Source organism: Meleagris gallopavo, chromosome 4 (genome assembly GCF_905368555.1).
Source record: "Meleagris gallopavo chromosome 4, MGAL_WU_HG_1.1, whole genome shotgun sequence".
In the NCBI taxonomy this organism is placed as follows: Eukaryota; Metazoa; Chordata; class Aves; order Galliformes; family Phasianidae; genus Meleagris; species Meleagris gallopavo.
The window spans coordinates 25917416-25936679 of record NC_139407.1 but is presented as its reverse complement, the minus strand read 5'-3'; the positions used below and the strand labels follow the sequence as shown (position 1 = coordinate 25936679).

The 19264-nt window shown below is 38.9% G+C and overlaps 1 protein-coding gene across 10 annotated transcripts in view; it reads left to right on the top strand.

The window, feature by feature from the left end:
• Positions 1-19264, top strand: part of MAPK10 (mitogen-activated protein kinase 10) — a 104127-nt gene that overhangs the window by 19802 nt on the left and 65061 nt on the right. For 4 of the 10 annotated variants that reach the window (XM_085222534.1, XM_085222538.1, XM_085222540.1 and 1 more), the window contains exon 3: positions 13447-13575. The exons of the other annotated variants lie outside the window; for them this stretch is intronic. The gene's annotated coding sequence lies outside the window, so the exon portion shown is untranslated. The remainder of the gene's footprint in view (positions 1-13446; positions 13576-19264) is intronic. 10 annotated transcript variants of the gene reach the window in all.

Sequence of the window (19264 nt, the reverse complement as noted above, 5' to 3'; positions counted from 1 at the left end):
ACAGTAAGCTTATAACACGTAAGAGAGAACTGAGGAGTGTCTTTGTTCTTAGTGCTCATTTCCAATGGAGAATTTTACCAGGAACTCTTTTATGATCTCCAAATACAATGATCAAGTTGGTTTTAAATACTTGTGATACCTTTTTCAGCTGTAGGATAGTAAAAGAATTTTAGCTGCAGTACTTGAAAGGCATAGGTATCTTGCCTTCATGATAAAGAGAAGTACTGTTGAATTCCAATCTTTGATCCTGCTTGCAGGTTTCCTAACCCTGTTGTTCAGTTCAGAAATGAAGCCTAACACTCAAAAGTATACCCAAGAAGCCTGGTTCATAGCTTGCATTGCCTTAGAGAGCATGTCAATGATTCAGGTATTTCCATGTCTAGAGAGCACCTCTGTTAGAGGGAGTAAAGGCAACCTATGTATGCCTTGTTGTCTGTTTGCTCTCTTAAATGCTGATTTAAAAACCGTTTTACTGTGTGATTATTCTTAATCTGTGTTACTTTACATGCTAGAATAGCTCGATTTCATCTGAGTACAGACAGCAATGTGTAGATATGTCTGTGTTACTAGCTCTTGTGTGGGAGAATGAACAGGTTCTGGGTGGTTCTGTCCAATTACCATGTCTCTTTTCAATTCATTCCTGGGACCTATTGTTCTATGTGTACTTCAACTGAGGTACTTTCTGCTTCCCTCACCTTGAGCTTTGTGCTGCTGGTTGGTCAGTGTGGGGCCTTTGGTCTTTTTTAACTTACAGCAGGCTCTGCAACTACACATTGCATTTTGCACCATAAATCTAGCACTCCTGATACCTTTTTTTTTTTCCTCTTCATAGCTATAATTATTTTTAATTCTCAACCTGAAATTATCCTTTTTATGTCAGAATTGTCACGTATTTGTCTCTTCTTTTCTTAGGCACAATGCAATGAAAACTAGTTCAAAACCAGCATTAAGTACCTTTATTGCCTGGAGAAATCTGTCTCTAGTGCAATTTCTTCAAGTGCCAAGTTTCCTCTTAACAACTTTATGGATAACAGCAAAGGCAAACGTGGGCAAAGAAAGGAGCAATCGAGTAAATATAAATATTTTGGTGTTGTATATATCTGATAATAGTAGTTGTCTCAATTCAAGCAGCAACACACTGTGATTGCTCTAGCTGTTGCAGGATGAGGATGCTAAGTAAATGCTCTGTTTGCATTCTGTTCTTCTGCTTTTGTGTTCCCTGCAAGGGTCTGTCATGGATAGGAAGTTAAGAATGTATCCATATTAGTTCATGGGTAGACAAGATGACTGCTGCTGCACCCAAATGCTTTCTTACCTCCAACCCTTAGGAGCTGCACTACAGTCTGTATGTAAAAAAACTGTATTTAAGCATAGAGTGCTAATGTCTTTGGTTCTGTTCGTATCCCTAGGACTAGGGTAAGTTGCTCTGTGCTATCTTTTAGATCATAGAATGGCTTGGGTTGGAAGGATGCCACAATCTCATTTATTAGATAGCTCCTTGAAAATAATTACATAAATGTTTTTCTCTCCAGCCTGAAGGAATAAATATTTTCTTTATTTCTATGTTTATTTAACTTCATTTGATGCAACCTCAGTCTCTGCCATCCATGTAGTCTTAAGCTGTGCTAGCTTCATTTGTTGTCATCATCTGCTAGTGGCAAAGAAGAACCTCGCTTTGTGACCTTGCTGTTTCAAGGAGTAACCAAGAGGAATGGGATGAGATGAGACTTAGGCTTACGGCACCCCTTTAGCTACACAGAAGAAAACAGTGTGCATGTAAGTGTGTTAAGTCTGTAGTTTCTTTAGTCTAGCTGGGGCATTTGGAATGAAAGGGTGTGTGGAATAGTACTTGACTGACCAGCAGGCAGATGTCAGGACAAAATGAGTAGCAAATGCGTGTTTTTTTTGTGAATGTTTTCTTTTTCTTTTTTTATTGATACATTTTAGGCACAAAAGCCTATATGAAGAAATGAATATCTTAATGCAGCTGTGTATTTGTAAGTCAGTAATGGCAGCTTCTAGACCAGGCAGTCACTCTAATTTTGTCCCTCCCTTTACTGTGAGAAGATGAGAGGAAGAACATTGGAATTACATTATATTTCCTGTTTCTGTTTATTTCACATCGGGGAAGAGCTGTTGCTTTGCTCTGGTAATTGGGTTTTTATTCTGAGAGGCCAATTTATTTGTGTGATTAATAGTCTGTTGTGACAAACTCTGTATCTGTAAGAAGTGCATGGAATATGCTGCGTTTTCATGTTGGAATAACTACCGTTTGGTTTGCTCATCTATAAATACAGTCTCATGTAGAATATGCAGATGTCATATTTCAAGCACAAGATAATCATCAGCAGTTGGTAAAAAATAGATATTTCCATGGTAACAGCTGCTAAATCAAACAGTGAATCAGTGCCTTCTCCCCTATTCCTGTCCAGAAACCTCCCTTGCTTTAGATCACACATACTGGTGATGAACAAAATCATACCTGTTACAAATGAGTAAATTCACTGTTGTGTGCATAAAGAGCATTTTGAGCAAGAATTAACAGTAATTAATTACTGCTGACAGTACTGGGCATCAGCTTTTTACATCTCCAGTTCTGCAGCTCTCTGTAATCTCTGTTCAGTATTCAGGCCCTTTCCATGCCTGCTGTGGAGGTGCTGTAATTGTATTTCAAATGATTTGGAAAAATCTTCTGGTCTAGACTTAATTCTGACTGGTCTTCCCAGCCACTGCTTGGGGGTGGGGGGGAAAGAGTGTTGAAAGATATCTTCATGATGGCCTTTCCTATGACTCTGTTCTGGGCTGGTCCAGGGGCTGCTCATGTGTTACCATAGTCAGCCTGCCCACGTAATGGTCCATACCTCCAAGCTGCAAGAAAGGATGAATATTTTCCTGTAGTTTTCCCTTTGTTGTCTCTGTTTCACCCTGTCCACCTGTCATAGCAATTTTTACACATAGAAGTTAAATCACTTGTATGATGTCTCACTTGTCTTTTCATTGTCACCAGAGAAAACCTGCTGCTTTTCTTTGGATCATACATCAATATAATTGCAAAAAGAATGAGGGCTCCACAAAGCGTAATAGCCTACAGTTTTGTTTATTGTGGCTTCTTCTTTTGTTTGAGATTCTGACGGTTCAGATGAGACAGCTGCTTTGCAAACAGACATTGTAAGATGCATCTAAGGGCTCACAGAGCTGAAACAGAATTTGCTTGAGGATGTTACCTGTTTTTGTCATTGATGCCTTATTGAATGCGTCTGCTGCACCACACATATAGATAGGTTTTAAAATCCATGGAGGGAAATGAGTAAGGTGATGCCTTTGAGAGGAGGGGGAAACCTTAGAGGTTGGCAGTGGGAAATAGAATTTATGGGTTCTTGTGTTTGCAGTATTTTGGGACAGATGGTGAATACTTCCTCTTGCCAGGTATTCCTTACTCCATGAGTAATCCTCTTAGCGTTGAGGAAGTTACAAATAAAATATGTTTCTGGTGAAAGGAGATCAGCTTCCAATCTCTGTGCTTAGAGTTCTTAGAGAGGGAGATGTACCAGAGCTCCTATAGCTTACGGTAGGATACTGTGAAAGCCAAAAGATATCTTGGCATTTGGTGGATTAATGTGTGTTATATTTGCAATAACTTTGTTTTTAGTAGTATTTAGGAGTGGGAAAGTGAAAATGACAAAGGACAGAAATCCTTAGACTACTATAGTCAAGCTTTCTGAAAAATTTCCACCTCAGTAGGGTACTGGACGGTGTAAGAAGAATCATTGGCAATTTTCAAATGGAAGATGGTGAGAAAGGATTATGAGTCAAGTTTCCTAACCAGATTTTGCACCAAGATGATATTCCCTTTTTCTTTTGCACTGCCATCTGAGAACTTCTTTTCAGGATTTGCCACTCAGCTTCTCTGCATTTTTTCTGGTTTTGAGAGGAGTTGCCATCTAACTTTCCCCCTGAATACTCTCAATGCAGTTCTCGTTTCAGTGTCTACATCATATCACAAACTACCAGGCATCACGTCCTCTAGAGGAAAGTAGTCTGTGTAAGGCAGCAAGAGACCGCTGTGTTAGCTAGAGAGAGAACAGGCATGAGGATTGCCTTCTTCATCCACACGTTGGATTTTGTATTTTGTAAGCTTCCTTAGTAAAGAATCTTTGATAATTTTGCATAAAGGTTTAAAATAAGTGGGAGATTTAGGGTATTCTTCATACAAATAATGAAAATGGGAGATTTTCCTCAGCAGTACTTTATGGCAACAGTGTTCTTTGTACTGTATGCAGATGACACTTGACGCTTCTTTTGTACATTTTTGTATTTGTGTTATTTTTTCTTTTAACTGGGTATCAGTGGTAATTGCTTTCAGCAGGTTAAATAAGAACCTTGGTGTTTGTTTCCATACATGGTCAATAGCATTTTTCTGCTATTCAGCATTAAGGAGGTGCTGCTCTGCAGGATGCATTCCTGTCAGTGTAAATGAACTGCTCTTGCCTCGTTCTGAAAAGAATGAGGCAGTTTCCAACAGCAGCAAATACACTGCTTTTGCTTTACTATCTTTTCACTAAGGTGAACTACTTCAGTTTTTGAACCAAATGCTTTCAAAGATGAGACGGGTGAGGATAATAAACAGATGCTTTTAATTCCATTTGGTCTATCAGCTAGACCATTATTAGCTGTCTACAAGCTATGGGTACGTTTTGACTATCTCTGCATTGAAATGGAGAAATGATGACTCCCTTTTTATCTAAAACACTTCCTATCTATAATGCCCTTCAAAACTCTTGAGCCTCTCAATATCTGTTTGTTTGTAATGCCATGTCTTCATACAATATTCCATGAGCATCTTGCTATATTTCCTGTTCATTATAGATTTTCATGTGACCTAATACATCCTAAACTGGAAACTTGGGATCTGGGATGGGGATGACAGATGTGAACTGCACTTGTTCCTGCAGCATTTGGAGACAGGCAAGAACCCAGAGCTATGTTTGTGCATTGGGCTTTTCCTCGTCAACTGTTGTGAAGATGAAGGTGGAGGAGATGGATATGGAGGTATTCAGAAATCTCTACTTCGGGCAGTTGGAATGTGGAATCAGATATCCTTTTATGTGCAGGGAAGAATAGCTCAACTAGCACAGAACTCTGTTGAAAGGAAATTGTCTGCGATTTGATTTCTAATGCTCTCATGTTCTTGACCACAATGGGATAGTTTGCCATACTCTTTGCCACCTGATGCTGATGAAGCCAGCAGAATGTCAGCAGGTCTTATTTATTTTATTGTTGCTATTTTTTCAGCTCATAAAAAAAAAAACAACAAAACAAAACTAATTTTACTCACGGTTGCTCCTTATAAAGAATACAGAAGGAGAAACCTCAGCTTTTTTTAACTGCCCACTGCATCTCTAAACTGCTAGTTTTTCAAGTACATCTCTAACCCTGTGTATCATCAGTTTCATCCAATTTGTTGTATGTGGAGGAGTCTAATGAAGTTTAACCTGGCAGGAAGGAAGTCTGTTAATTTGGATGTTCTGAGTTCAGGGGGTTGTGCATTTGTGTCTTCACACAATTACTTAGAAAACTGAGAGAAAATGACTGCTTTGGAGGGAGCACATGGTCTTTCTATATTCAGAGCCTGGCCATGTTTTCTGGCAGCTGGCTGCTACACTGGATTAAATTCTGATGGTCTGTTTTTCATTGTTAAGCTTGAAGTATCAGGGACGCAGATGACAGCTTAATCAGCATCACAATGAAAATAATGGTAATAGACTGGTCTTGGGATTCTTGATTATATTAATCTGGAAATGTTTAGGGTTTAGATGCATGAATGGAGTTTGGGATAACTTGATGCTGTAGGGTTGTTTGTTTGGTTTTTTACTAATATATAGTAGGTGATTTTTTGGTGGTGTTTTCCTGCTGAAGTTTTACCTAAACTCAGGTACAGTTTCCCTGATGTGTTCAGTGGCATTAGGGCTGTCAGGTGGTATTCTGAAGTAACTTAGAACTCAAATTCCCTATCAGCTGGCTGATTAAGGTGAGGCACCTCACTGGGAAGTCAGTCACTTGCTTCCTACCATTTCCATTCACCCAGAATACTGGAAAATGGGTTTTAATTGCCAAACAGACATGCTGCCACCTATGTCCATGTTGTGTATCCAGCAGTTGTGTGAAGTTAACGATGCAATGTTATTTTCCATGCAAAAAGAAGGGAAGTTAGGGAGGTAAGAAGCAAGAAGCTTTAGGGGGAAGAGATGAGATTGTGGAAAAATCTTCAGGCTGCAGAAGAATTGGTACTTGCCTCAATCTGAGTATTGTAGGCCCAGTATTTTCCTTTCTCTACCTTGGAAGAATTAAACTGCTGCTGGGTGTAGCAGTGGCTGCTGCTGGCTGCTTCTGTCATTCTCTCTCACTTTTGGAGAAATGCCATTTTAAGGTAACAGTCTGCAGGAGTGGCAGACATTTGTCTTTGGCTTTTGTGAAGGAAAAGGTGCCAAAAACATGCAGTCTGAGATCTTGCTTTCGTCTCTTTCTTTGCTGCTTCCTCCCTTTCAGTTTTTTTTTTTTTAACATGTTTTTTCAAGGTGGTAACTGACAGCACTGGTGACAGAAATGTGTTTTACTGTCCCTCTGAATGTTGCATGGTCTTCATTCGTATTCTTGTCACTGGTGTAACATTCAAATGTTTTGGAATGCCTCAGAGAGAGACCTGACCTCTTTGCCTGATACTGTATTCTGAGTGGTGCTTGTCTCTGCAGAGCTTAGCAATGAGCAGAGGAAATAGCTATACCTGTGGTATGCGTGGTTAATGCCTGCTGCGCGCTCTGTTCATTTCTTGGCTCCAGAGACAGGGAATTGATGAAACTAAATACAGAAGTCATCGGAAAAATATTATGCTATATGGCATATTTCTTCTTGACAATATTGTTGCGGGGCCAACAAACTGGTTGATAAGTGCTTGTCCAGCATGTGTAAAATTGCCAGTAGAGAATTATTTCACTTTTATGCCTAACTGATCATTTTCTTTGTATGAAGCTCATGGTCAGGACGGAGTTGGAGGTTTGAAGTGGTCTATCTGCATTTTGATGAGTGTAGAAAGGGTGTGGGTCAGAACAGCCTGGTTCATCTTGGATCTGGGAATGGCATTGGAGCATAGTCCTTGCTGTCAACACAGTACTTACACATTTGAAAACTTGGCCTCTCTGTTCATCATTTGAATAATCAGCAATCCTTCTGCATTTCAGTAGCAGAAAAGTTCAGTGCCTACATTTTGCTTAATTGCCCTGTTATAAGAACAAAAAAAAAAAGTCCATATGTAAAATGCTTGATAAAGGGTGGCATCTGAAAGGCTTGAGGTCCTCAGAACTGAGGGCATACTGGGCTGTGTTTGTGTCAATTGAGACACACACACACACACACACACACACACACACACACACACACACAATAAAACAAACCCAAACATTTGGGTTCAGCCAGAGGGTTTTTGTTTCGTAGGTGGGTCAAAAGGAGTTTAGGTATCTCAGCGTCTAAGCTGGTGCAGATCATCTGTGTTACATTGAGTCTCAGTGGTTGTGGACAGGGAAGGACTTGTCAGTACTGCAGAAATGACCAGCAAGTGTTTCACTCCCAGCAGTGGAAAACATTGTCAGTTAACTGAAATATCAGAACCTTCCTCTGAACACCTGCTGCTTCTAATCAAAACATTGATGAAACACTGACTTGGATGCCTTCTTCCAAAAGCACTCAAAGCCAGCAGCTGTTCCTCCTTAAATCAAGATTGTTTAACATCAGCTTAAAAAGGGTAATTTGAGGGATACTACTGGATTACATGCAGAGTCTCTGGGATTTGCTTTGACAATGAAGTAAAATCATAGCCTGCTAATAGATGTGTTGTTTGGTAGAAGTGTCTTTTTGTGAAACCTATTTGGTAAGAAACCAGACTGCTGGACATTTCACAGTAGGGTTGTGTAATGTTGGTGTATTGTGGATGTTAAATGTGTGTGTTGCGATACATCCTGTAGTATGCATATACTGGTAGATAGATACTGTGGTGTAACGTGGGCTTTGGAAAGAAATGCCTTTGATGTAGGGAATGAAAATGGCATATTTTTTATGAAACATGCTCTGTTCCTGCTGCTGCATTTGAGATCCTTTATTTTTTGAGCTGTTGGGTGAGATTTGACCATCAAATCAAAAACTTGCTTATTGGAGAAGTAAAGTGTGGTTTTCTATATGAAGACTTGAGATGGTGTTTTTTTTTAGTTTCTAGTATTCCAAAATTTTAATGATTTTTCCTGAATTTTCATTTTATAAAAAGCAGCAAGTAAGACTGCAGTTGTATAAAGTATTTGGTGATAAACTGGTGGAAACTTTTTATGCTGTCATCATTCATATTGATGTTAATCTTTCTGTGTCTGTTATCTTTAAAACTATCCTGTTAGCAATGACTCTTCTATTGCACAGCTGTGATAGTCAAGGAAGAAAGGCACACATCCTGGTTCTCTTACGCTTTTCTGTACTGGTCTTAATTACTGTGTTGAAAGCTACAATAGCATGGAGTTATTGAGGAACTGTGATAAGTAGTAGCCTAGATATTTTTTTGTTTTTCTTTTGTAACGGTTTGTTGCAGTTAAAGTTTAAGTTTTGTTTTCTGTCAGTTCCAGTTGACTGGGATAAGATGGATTTAGGTGGGAAAGGAAGGGGTGGGGATGTTCTTCTGTATTTTCAAAACCAATTTTTAAAAAATTATATTTTGTAAAAGACAGTAGTTGCATGCAGATACTTAGGTTGCCTTGCAGCATTTTAATGAGGTGAGTACTAAATGATGTTTATTTAAAAACAGCAGGGCTGAGATGAAAACAACGTTCTGAAAGATTCCCAATAATTCACTGTTCTTTACTATTTTGACTTGCAATTGCATTTCATTCTGTATATTTTATCAAACTATTTTCTACACCCACATAGATTTTGTCTGTTAGGTATGATAATCCCATCTCAATTTTTGCAGGCAGAATAGCCTTATTGAGACACTGATGTAAAACAGTAATTTACCACCATCATCCTCGCTCTCTTGGATTCTGAGAATTTTTTGCATTGTGTGTGCTGGTCGAAGCAGCCTTGCCTGGGTTATTGGACTGTTTCCCCTCTGAACACAATGACTTCAGTACTGAAAAATGCTGTTAGGTCAAACAAGCTTCAAGCAGATTGTCCTCCTGCATGCTTTTTCCTCACACTGAAAGTGTCACCATTTCTTGAAGTCCTAGCTGTGTTTTCCTTACTATGTGATATGGGATGCTACATCACACGATGTGTATACCTCATGACTTTTGCTTATTAGTATGGTACTGGACAGTGAACATCTGCTAACTTTGCCTTTTAATGTCTGGCTGCAGTTTGTTTGTATCTTAGCTGGTGTTCTAGTAGTGCCCACCGTTACAAGAAATTCAGAGTGTAAATTTCTGAGGGTCTGTGTTAGTCTGGATTTCTTTCACTGTTCCTCTCTTATGGTCTTTAATATGACTGAATTTGAGGGGCAACTTTCTGTGATGAAGTGCTACTAGTTTACTGTAGGTTTCGATATGCCCATTCACACAAGAGCTGTCCTTTTGTGTAGAGATTTTCTGACACATGCAGTGACTTCATCTTTGTTTATTGAGATTAAAACTGTACCCTGCTCACGTTATTCATCCTGGCAGCAGGAGGGTACCTAATGCATACTTGGGAAATAAACAGATTCTCTCCCTGCCTTAAACATCAATACTTTTGGTCCATAATCAGTTTGCTATAGTGCATAAATATTTAAATAGTTCTTGAAAAGGACTCACATGTAGTAACAAAACTCTATAGATGGTGATTTTGCATTCAGCATTAAGAACAGGTCAACAGAAGGCAGAAGGAAGACCATGGGTATTCCAATAAAAATTCTTTGGCAGTTGGCTGGTTAAATATTTTTGTAGGGGTTGATTTAACCTGGATAAATTTCAGATCTGTGATGTTAGATATGAATCTTCCTCGTATGCATTTGTTTGTTGGCACAACCGATGGCGTTGTACAGACAGCAGAGCTGGGGTTGCCTACAGCCCTTCCCAGTGCAGCTTTCTGTGTTGTACCAAAATTGCAATGCTGTCTCTTGTACAGAAACAAATAGAGGAATAGTGACACAGGCAGCCTGGGATGCTTGCTTTCCATTTGCTTTTGCAAATGCTCATGTTTGGTTTTAGGACCAGAAGGAGCGGCCTGAAGCTAAAAGAGGAGTAAAGTTTCAATTGGATGCTCAGAGATCTTTCCTAAAGGAAAGCTGCTTGGTAAAATGAAGCAGATGGCCATGGAGCAGCATGTAAATCCATGCAAGAATTTTCAAGGTGCTGCACACATAGCACAGGTCAAGCACAGTTCCAGTTAGTGTATGCTATGCGTGCAATTTTAGCACCCAAATCCTTTGCTTTCACTGGAATTGCTGTAGGTGATCACATGCATAATAGCCGAACTTCATGCTACTGCACACCTGAAATCAGCTTACCATCTGTCACATTCAGTTACTCTTTCAGACTATCCAGCAATTCTCCTCTCTCCTAAAATGCTTCCTCTTGTTCATTCACTTCAACAAATGAATCATAGGCATAAATCTCCATACCATCTGAGTTCCTTCAGCTCCATATATGTGGCACTTGCACTGAATAGCAATAGGGACATAATTTTATTTTTTGTTTAGGGTAATGATTAAGATATCCTTGTGTGAAGAGCTTCGTTTTTTCTAAGAGTAGAAACTGACATCTTTTGACAACCATTGAAATAATGAATGGGCTGTTTTGTAAAGGCACTTCTGAAAATAGTTTCCTTTGCGTTCCTTCATTAGCTGGGGGGAGGGAAAAAGGTCAATTTCTGGTTTTGTTCCTTTAACAAAGAGGCAATTTACCTCTTGGTACGCTGAAACCATCCTTGTCTTTAACCCCCGTGGAGAAAAAGCTTTTCCAATAGTATTATGACTCCCTGTTGTGAGAGTGTGAAAGCTTGTGTTTTTGAATTCAGTTAAAGACAAATGATCAAGCCTTGTAAGTTCACAGGTAGATGTGTTAAGGACGTGCTCAGATATCATAATGTAGGTCTAGGAGACAGGTTGACAAGCTCTCAATTTCTCTATATAAGAAGAAACAGCATCAATAAAGTGTGCCTATCCAAATTTGTGTTGGGCTTCAGAGAATCTAGGGTAGATGTCAAGAGGGAGGAGAGTTAGGAGAGTTAGCTATTACATGTGCTCATTAATGAAGTCAAACTTATTAATTCCTCAAAACGAACACTGAGGGCCGTGAGTTAGGTCACTGTAAGAGAGGCAGCAGTCTAAGAAAAGGAAAATGCATTTCCATTTTCTTTTTTAATACTCAAGCCCAAATGATACATAAGAAGATGGAACAATGACAAGGAAAGTTCTTTTGAAGGCAGACTCTTGTTTTTGTGCATTTTTCATTTATTCTACATTTGACAGGCTTCTTTACTTATGAATGTATTCACGTCAGGATGATCATACACATTTTCAATTGCAATACATTTGAAAATCATGGCCTTCCCCTTCCAGCACTGCGATCTCCTTGTTTTGGCTTTTCACAACAGATCAAACCAGTCTACAGCTACGTAGTATTTTTCTCACCTGTTAGTCCTATAGCCGTGTTGCAGTACTACATCTGAATCAGGAGTTAAACAAGACCTCTTTCTCAATTGTTGGTGTGAGACACTGATAAGCTTCTAGTGGGCTTCTGTAGACCAATGATATACGAAAACAGGAATGTACTTGTTGCATCAGTGTTCTGATTTTTGATACAACAGCACATCTAGTTCTCAGTGCATTCCCCATGCTACACTTTAAGTAAATGGTGTGGCTGATAGATAATAATTCTCTTAAAGAAGGAGGAATGCCAAGCTTCCATATTCAAACCTATATCCTGAGGCTCAAAGATGTTATTTGTTCTTCCTCAGATGGACCTCAGCACTAAGGGGTTACAGAATGGTGGCTGTTTCACTTTGTTTGGTGTGCATTTAGACTGCTTCAACTGTTGGTTTTGAAGGTTACATTTGATATGGGGCCTTCAGGCCTCTTCCAGTATTAACTAACATATTGTGACACCCGGGAGAGTTCATTTGGAAAAATACATCATGCAAAAAGTTGTCCAGCCCTTTTATGCAGTGTTATGTATGTAGCAAATTGTAATTTGGAAACTGCAAGAAACAATTTAATCACTTCGTTTTCATTTCAGTAAGCCCACAGTAGGTTTTCTGTGTGTACAGTGCCAAAAAAGTCCCAAGCACATCCATGTTCTGGAAACAAAGTTTTGAGTTCATCATATCATTTCTGTGATCTTCTCCTCGGTGCTGATATTCTGCTGCAATGCTGTGTTTGCAGAACATCGGTGACATTATCTGCACCACACAAGACAAAATTATAAAGCAAATTTCTGCTCCAGTGAGTCTACGTTCCAGGGAGCAGATACGAAGAAAGTCTTGCCTTGCTCTGCATCCCAGAGAGAAGAGTTGTTGCTGATAATTCTGTATCATTAAATAATTTATGGTAGGCTTTCCTTTGTACTTCCAGTTTTTAATTATTTTGGTTGAGGTGCAGTTCACAATAATGCTTGTGGGTTTTTTGAAGTGATTCCAGTAATGTCAGGCACAGAGTGGAGAAGAGTTTCCTGGCATAAGTGACAATTCCTTACTTTAAATGGTCCAACTGAAATAAGTGGCAATTTCCTCACCCCGTAACTTTCTATCTGCCCTTCAGAGACTCTTCTCAGACTGTGAAGACGTAGTCTCTTCTGACATGTTTAATGTTGAGGACCTCTGTCAACATACTGCAGTTTCTCAGTAGGTTGAAGGACAAATTGTGGAAAGAAGTCAGCTTTCTTTTCCCTTCTTGTATAAAACTGTGAGTTTGTTGTTTTTGATAAAAACATCCTGAAGTGACAGTGGCAGGCTTATAACTGGAGTTTGCTTTCTGTGCAGTTTATGGTAGAAACAATGAGAGATGCATAGAAGTCTGAATGACAAAGATGTCAAATGCCAAGCCCGAATGCAGTTTGCTATCTTGTTAGATAACTGGTAAAAAATAATGCAGCATCATAAAATGTACTCTTGAAAAAAAAGCCAGTGGTTAGGGTTTACTGAAATTACAGGGATGGGATGGACAGAAAGAATCAGTGCTACTGTTTTGGTTTTCTTTTCTTCCAGGTTTTAATTGTGTGAGAGATTAATAAATGGATTTAAGTTAAAATTGGTGTGATAAAGCAGGCAATCTTTAAATGTGTTAGTAAATAAAGTCTTATTTACGTTCATGCATGATGGTAAATTACTTGGGATCTCAGTAGAGTTCACCAGTGAGCAGAAAACCATGCAAGCAAATCTGTGCTTGTTGAATGTGATTGTTGCTGGAAATTTCTAATGGAAATTCACCCTTCTGTATTGCAGCAACCTGAAATAATCAGAAATTAGATGCTCTGAAGAGTGCAAACAGCTCAGAAAAGCTGCAGCCCGCAAGGAAACAAAACAAGATCTCTAAGCATCGTTAAGGAGAGAAAAACCTTTTTCAGAGGGAAGGTAATAGATTCAAGTGCACAGATGTAAACTGCTTGCTGTAGCTAGCAAAGGGACAGTGCTTTCTCTTTCAAAGACTACAGAAGCCTTTTTATTCTATGTAAATTTGTTGCTGCACCCATGTGGTCCAAGAGGCCATTTTGAATGCTTTCACACTATATGGTATTAAAAGTTCCCGTGTCTTTCATAAGCACACATACAAAAGAGTGGGGAAAATGCTTAAAATACAGCTCTGATAGCATAATGGAGGCAAAATATCGTGTATGTAATTAGCTTTAATGGAGGCTCGAAAGAGAGCATGATAACAAAAATAGCAAGAAAAACAAGGAATTTGGGGAGGGGGCTGTAGGTAATGCACAGCTGTGCTGTTCAAACAAGAAAGGTGGTATTTATAGAACATTTCTAATGCATGCACTTTTCTATGCAGCTATCAACAGGAGATGTGGAAAGGAGTGTTTGTAGGCAGTATGTGTTAGAGTGAGGAAAAGCAAGTGGGGTGTGGAGAAGGATGTGAGCAGTTTAGGGAGGGGAGGGAAGAAACAATGGGGACCACAGATGACCTTGAGTTATCCATCACCATATCCACTGTGTGGAGTAGAGGCAACATTTGCTCAGAGTTTGATCTGGGTTGGGAGGTGGGGCAGAAGATACGGGGCCTAAGAATGCTTGATTCATTTCATTTTGGGTGAGAGATTTTCTTTGTCAGTGATAAATATTCAAGAGACATTCTTTTGAAGAAACTCTTAACCTCTTTTGCTGTTCTATGGAAGAAATGTGGGTTTGATTTTTTTGTGTGTGGTTTTTTTTTTGTTTTTTTTTTTTTTGTAATTTTATTTTTAATTTTCTCTGCCATTTCACTGCAAACTTGTCACTGATCAGTATAAGAACACCAACAATTTGCTCACCAAATCTCCCATGGTATTTCTTGGATGACAAGCTGAACGTGTTGTAGATGATAGAGCAGAATGTGGTAATCAGTCCTGAAAATTGTATTGTCACCATATAGGAGAGGAGTGTGTTCTGCAATAACTTATTTCTGGTGTTTCCTTAAAACTGACTCATACACTGCAAAGCTGCGGAACTCCACTGCTGTAGAGTTGGCACTCCCAACTGATGCTTCTAACCCCAATGGTTTGCCCACTTATACCTATTGGGGAATGAATGGCTGTGACTGTTACTTCTCCTGTTGTCTTTGATGTTGCAGAAGAGTGTATGTGTTCACCTAGCCAGGGTTCTGCTCTGAGTGCTGTAGTGGTCTGCTCCTTATAATCCAGACTGGCAACTGTGCCAAACGTCTTGGCAGTCCTTCAGAACGAGAGCATTTGTGTTTAAGGAAGGTGATGCATAGTGAAAGCTGTCATGTTGTGTTGTACTGATGGAGGAGCTGACTGGAGTTGCTGAGACAGAACTCTCTTTAATCACTGTAACCTGTGATTTCTGAACTGAGAGGTGTTCTTAAAACCAGTTAAAAAGGCATCTTTAGATACTTTGAGGCAAAACATGCTACAAATACTACAAAAGCTACATCAGTTATTGCACACAGAGGAATCTTTGTCAACTCAACGAACTCTGCTGAATGAATTTTTGTGTAGGAAGATAACTCTCATGGAAAAGAGATAAAGCAAGCAGCTGACTGGCACTTCACTAATGCACAGGGTATGTAGGTCATTCTACCGACTGGTTCTCCTCTTTCCTGGACAGTGTAAAACTAAGTTGTTTAGCTAAAGAAAACCTGATTCTAAACTTGGTGTTTAAATGCTTTTTATTACCCGATTTCTCAGTAATAGTTCTTATTTGGGAATCATGACTATCCTGGTGTACTGCTTGTGCAGGATGTAACCAGCTTATGAAATGTCATAGAATGGGATGCAGCAGAGAAAAACATGGGTTTGACCAAGGACTATGCCATATCTGATCTGCTCAACGTTAGAGCTGGACTGCTCAAGTAAGTTCAGAACTTCAGTACCACTCGTCTTTCAGGCCATTCCTTCCTTCATTCCAGTGTGAATGACACTGGTTTGTATCTGGTGGCACAGTTTGATGTGGTGAGGTCAACCTTTGATAATGTTCAGAGTGAGGTTGATAACTGCCATCAATGTCGTGTCTTGTCTGGCTTCAGGTCCTGTTTGAGTGAGAATTAGATGAGGAGATGGGATAAGGGCAGTGAAATGGTCCAGGCTGTGTGAATGGTGAGCCAGTGATTTCACTTGGATATCCTGGCTTTTAAATATTCTGCTGTTTTTCTTGAAAACTGTCTTCCTTACATGACTGGAAAGTTTAAGGTCTTTAAAAACAAAGCAAACAGCCCTGAATAATTGCCAAGTAACAAATAATTCACATAAAATTGTGATTATTGGCTGCCTGCTTTGGGCAGCTTAGACTAAACCGCATTCATTAGGTCCAGGATATTAGAGAATATTTAAGTGGTGTTAATTATTTTTTTTTTTAATTACATTTTTTACATGTATGACTCTGTTAGGAAGGGTAATGAGAACTGGTAAAATAAGCATGATATAGCTAAAAATTGGGCTTGTGAGTTAAGCCTAAATTGCCCGTTTGAATTTTAGATTTGTTTTGCCAAATCTTCATACACATTCATCAGTGACATGGAACACCTCAGAGCAGCTTTTATTCCATTGAATCTGGATGCTAAAACCTAACTGTCAGGTAATGGTTTGGCACTGTAAATGGAAGGTCTATCTAGCAAACCAGAACACTAGTTAAGGAAATTATGCAATGGACAGCAACATCATTAGAAAGATGTCTGATTTTACTGTCTCAATATCAGACAAAATGTGACCTGCGCTCCTTTACTGAGGCAGTGTCTGTGTTGTGTAATCAGAAGGGAAGTTATTGAAATGACACAGAACAATTATTCTTAAGGTTGAAATATCTAGACCAGTCTAGAGAATGCTCCTCTATTAGATGATTTCTTATTGTATATTTTATCTAAATACAAGATGCCACTAATTTTCAGGTTATGAGAGTCAACAGTTGCTGTCCATATCTGACTTGAGGAGAATGTTTGTTTTTGTCCATTGCAGACTTCTCTTGCTGAGCAGGAATTCCTTGCAGGAAATGAGTACAGTATAGGTAGTATTCTCCAGGTGTACTTTCTGGACAATATTTTCCTACCTTTTTTATTTACTACCTTGTAGTTCTTTTTGTTTTCAGTTTTGTATTCAGAAAATCTCGTTTTACAGTGACATGTCTCATACTTCCTCTTCTAAGAATGTTAAGCTGTATTCTGTATTAAAACTTAAAGTAATTCCTGGAGTCCTATCTTGAGCTAGGGTGTGAACAGATTCCTAGATCTATTGCTTTCCTTTGTGCATATTTTGTCTCAGACTCTTTCATTTGACTGATTTCTCTTGGTAGCTTTCTATATTGTATATTTTGATTTCATAGGAAAAACAGTAGTAAGGTCTTCAAGATCCATGCAGGTTCCAACATATGCTTTGATCATAGTATGTGCGAGTAAAATATTAAAATGCTGGTTTGTCTTTTTTCACAATTCTGTGTCTAGTCATTGCAGACACACTTTAGTTTTCCACACTGGTAGGTACCTTCCTATTTGTGATCTTGTTTTGCCTGCTTTAGGAAGTTTTTTATTTATTTTCACAAGTTACTACCTTATTGTTTACAGTTATCGGTTATGCGAAGTATTTATCCATACATGAGACTCAGGCAAAAGTAAATATTTTAAGGTAGCTGTACACCTTTAGCAGTTGGCAGGATGTATTATATAACAACAGTACCATCAGTTGTGCCTTCTGTCATTGGCTTAACACAGGACTTTGTTTTTGCCTGACACTTGAAGGCATTTGTATTTATGTCTGGGTCCAGTACAGATTAGAGGAAAGATTCAAACTGCCAAACCCTTCCCTTTTCAAAGGCAGTTGGCTTTGATGTCCTTATTCATCTGTCCCTAAACTTTGCAGTGTTGTTATACCATTGTAGGAACAGCAGTGTGCAGGCAGAATTTTAATGAATGGATCCTTTTTATTTTGTTGAGAATCTTTGATGAGATTGAATACATCAATGGATGAGCATGTCCAACAGTACAAAGATGTGAGAGACAAAGATTCCTGATTGCTTTGCCAGAGAGCTTTTAAAATATAGTGTCATTTGATGTAGTCCATTCCATTGTAGCAGTGGAAAAGCTATGGATTCATTTCTAGCATGGGTAACATAGCAGGATGCAGAGAGAGGAACCACACTATATCCATGAAAGATATCGAAATAGTCATCCCTTTGAATGTGAAGAAAAAAAATCAACTGATTTCTACTTGTGTACCTCCTCATACTTGATTTTGCACAGTGTGCAAATAAACAAATACTTCTGGTAGACACATTTTTCTACTTACGGTCTTTATGTTGCCGTGGTCCTTTGGAAGGCAGTGGTGTCTCTTCACTTTGTCCAGTTAAGTTGTGTATACCTGTGGCCTCCAAAGACAATGACAGAAATGTTTCTGGCCTGTAACGCTGTTTCTTGGAAAGACACTGCACCTCTTGGCATTCATTCTGCCAGCTACTTGAGAATAGGTTGCTTGAAAATCAGCACTGAACAGCCCATCACAGAAGGTTGATAAAACAAAACGTTTGATTGTACACAGCTACCACAACTTCATAAAGGTCTGTAAACTGTACAAAGATATTATAGGACTTCTTCATGTTAATCTATTCACAAACTCCTGCTAATCTGAGCTAATCTTTAAATGAATTAAAATCAGACTTTGCGGTACATATTGCATAGAATACAATATGTGATTTTATGCTTAATGAAGAAACAAGTTTATTGGTTGTTCCTTCAATTTTTTTTTAACTACTTTAGTATATATTCCATGGTAAATTCACCAGTACTTCCCAGAATACGTTACCATTTTCTGTTTTATTTCTAGAATTGCCTTCTGGTTTTGTTGAACACTTCTGTTTCCCTTCAGGTTGCTTTTGGATAGTTATTTCAGACAATGCATTTGTGAATATTTTTTATTTAATTCTCTACTTCTTTGAAGAATGGATTTTGTATATGTTCTGTTGGCCTGGGGAGTAACCCTACAGCAAGCAGCTTCACTGTATCTCTCTGTGGGCTTGAGGAACTAGAAGTAACCAACCTGTGGCCTCTTGTGAACTGAAAGCTTTTCAGGTGAAAGACACAGAGGACTCTGGGCATTCTCAGTAGTAACATTTTTTTTATCTGCAGTGAAACTGCATAGGCAGTTGAATGGTGTTTCTGAAAGCATTCCAATGACAGTAAGTTTCCTATGACAGTAAGTTTCATTTAAATGCACTTGAATAGGATAGGAACTTGAATAGACGGAGCCTGCCATTTAAGCGTTAGGCAGTGTGAATTAGCGATCCATCTGTGGTTTCCACGTGGTAAGCAGGAACATAAAGTAAATGTGCTGATGCGAGAATCTGAATTTTGTTCCATCATAATATGAGGCTAATAGCTTCATCCTCTCTGCTGAGAAGCTGAGCCAGTGAAATCTGTCACAGCAGCTTGACATTTAGCCAGGACTGACAAGAAGAGAGAAGAAGGCAGGGTACTAGTGTGGTGTTTGCATGATGTACAGAGAAATTTTTACATTTATGCTTAAATATTGCTCTGCGTCAGGTGGCTCTCTTCCAATTTAGTCATCATCTTTCTCAAAGAGGAAAGACTTTCTAGAGTGTTTTTCCAACATGAGCC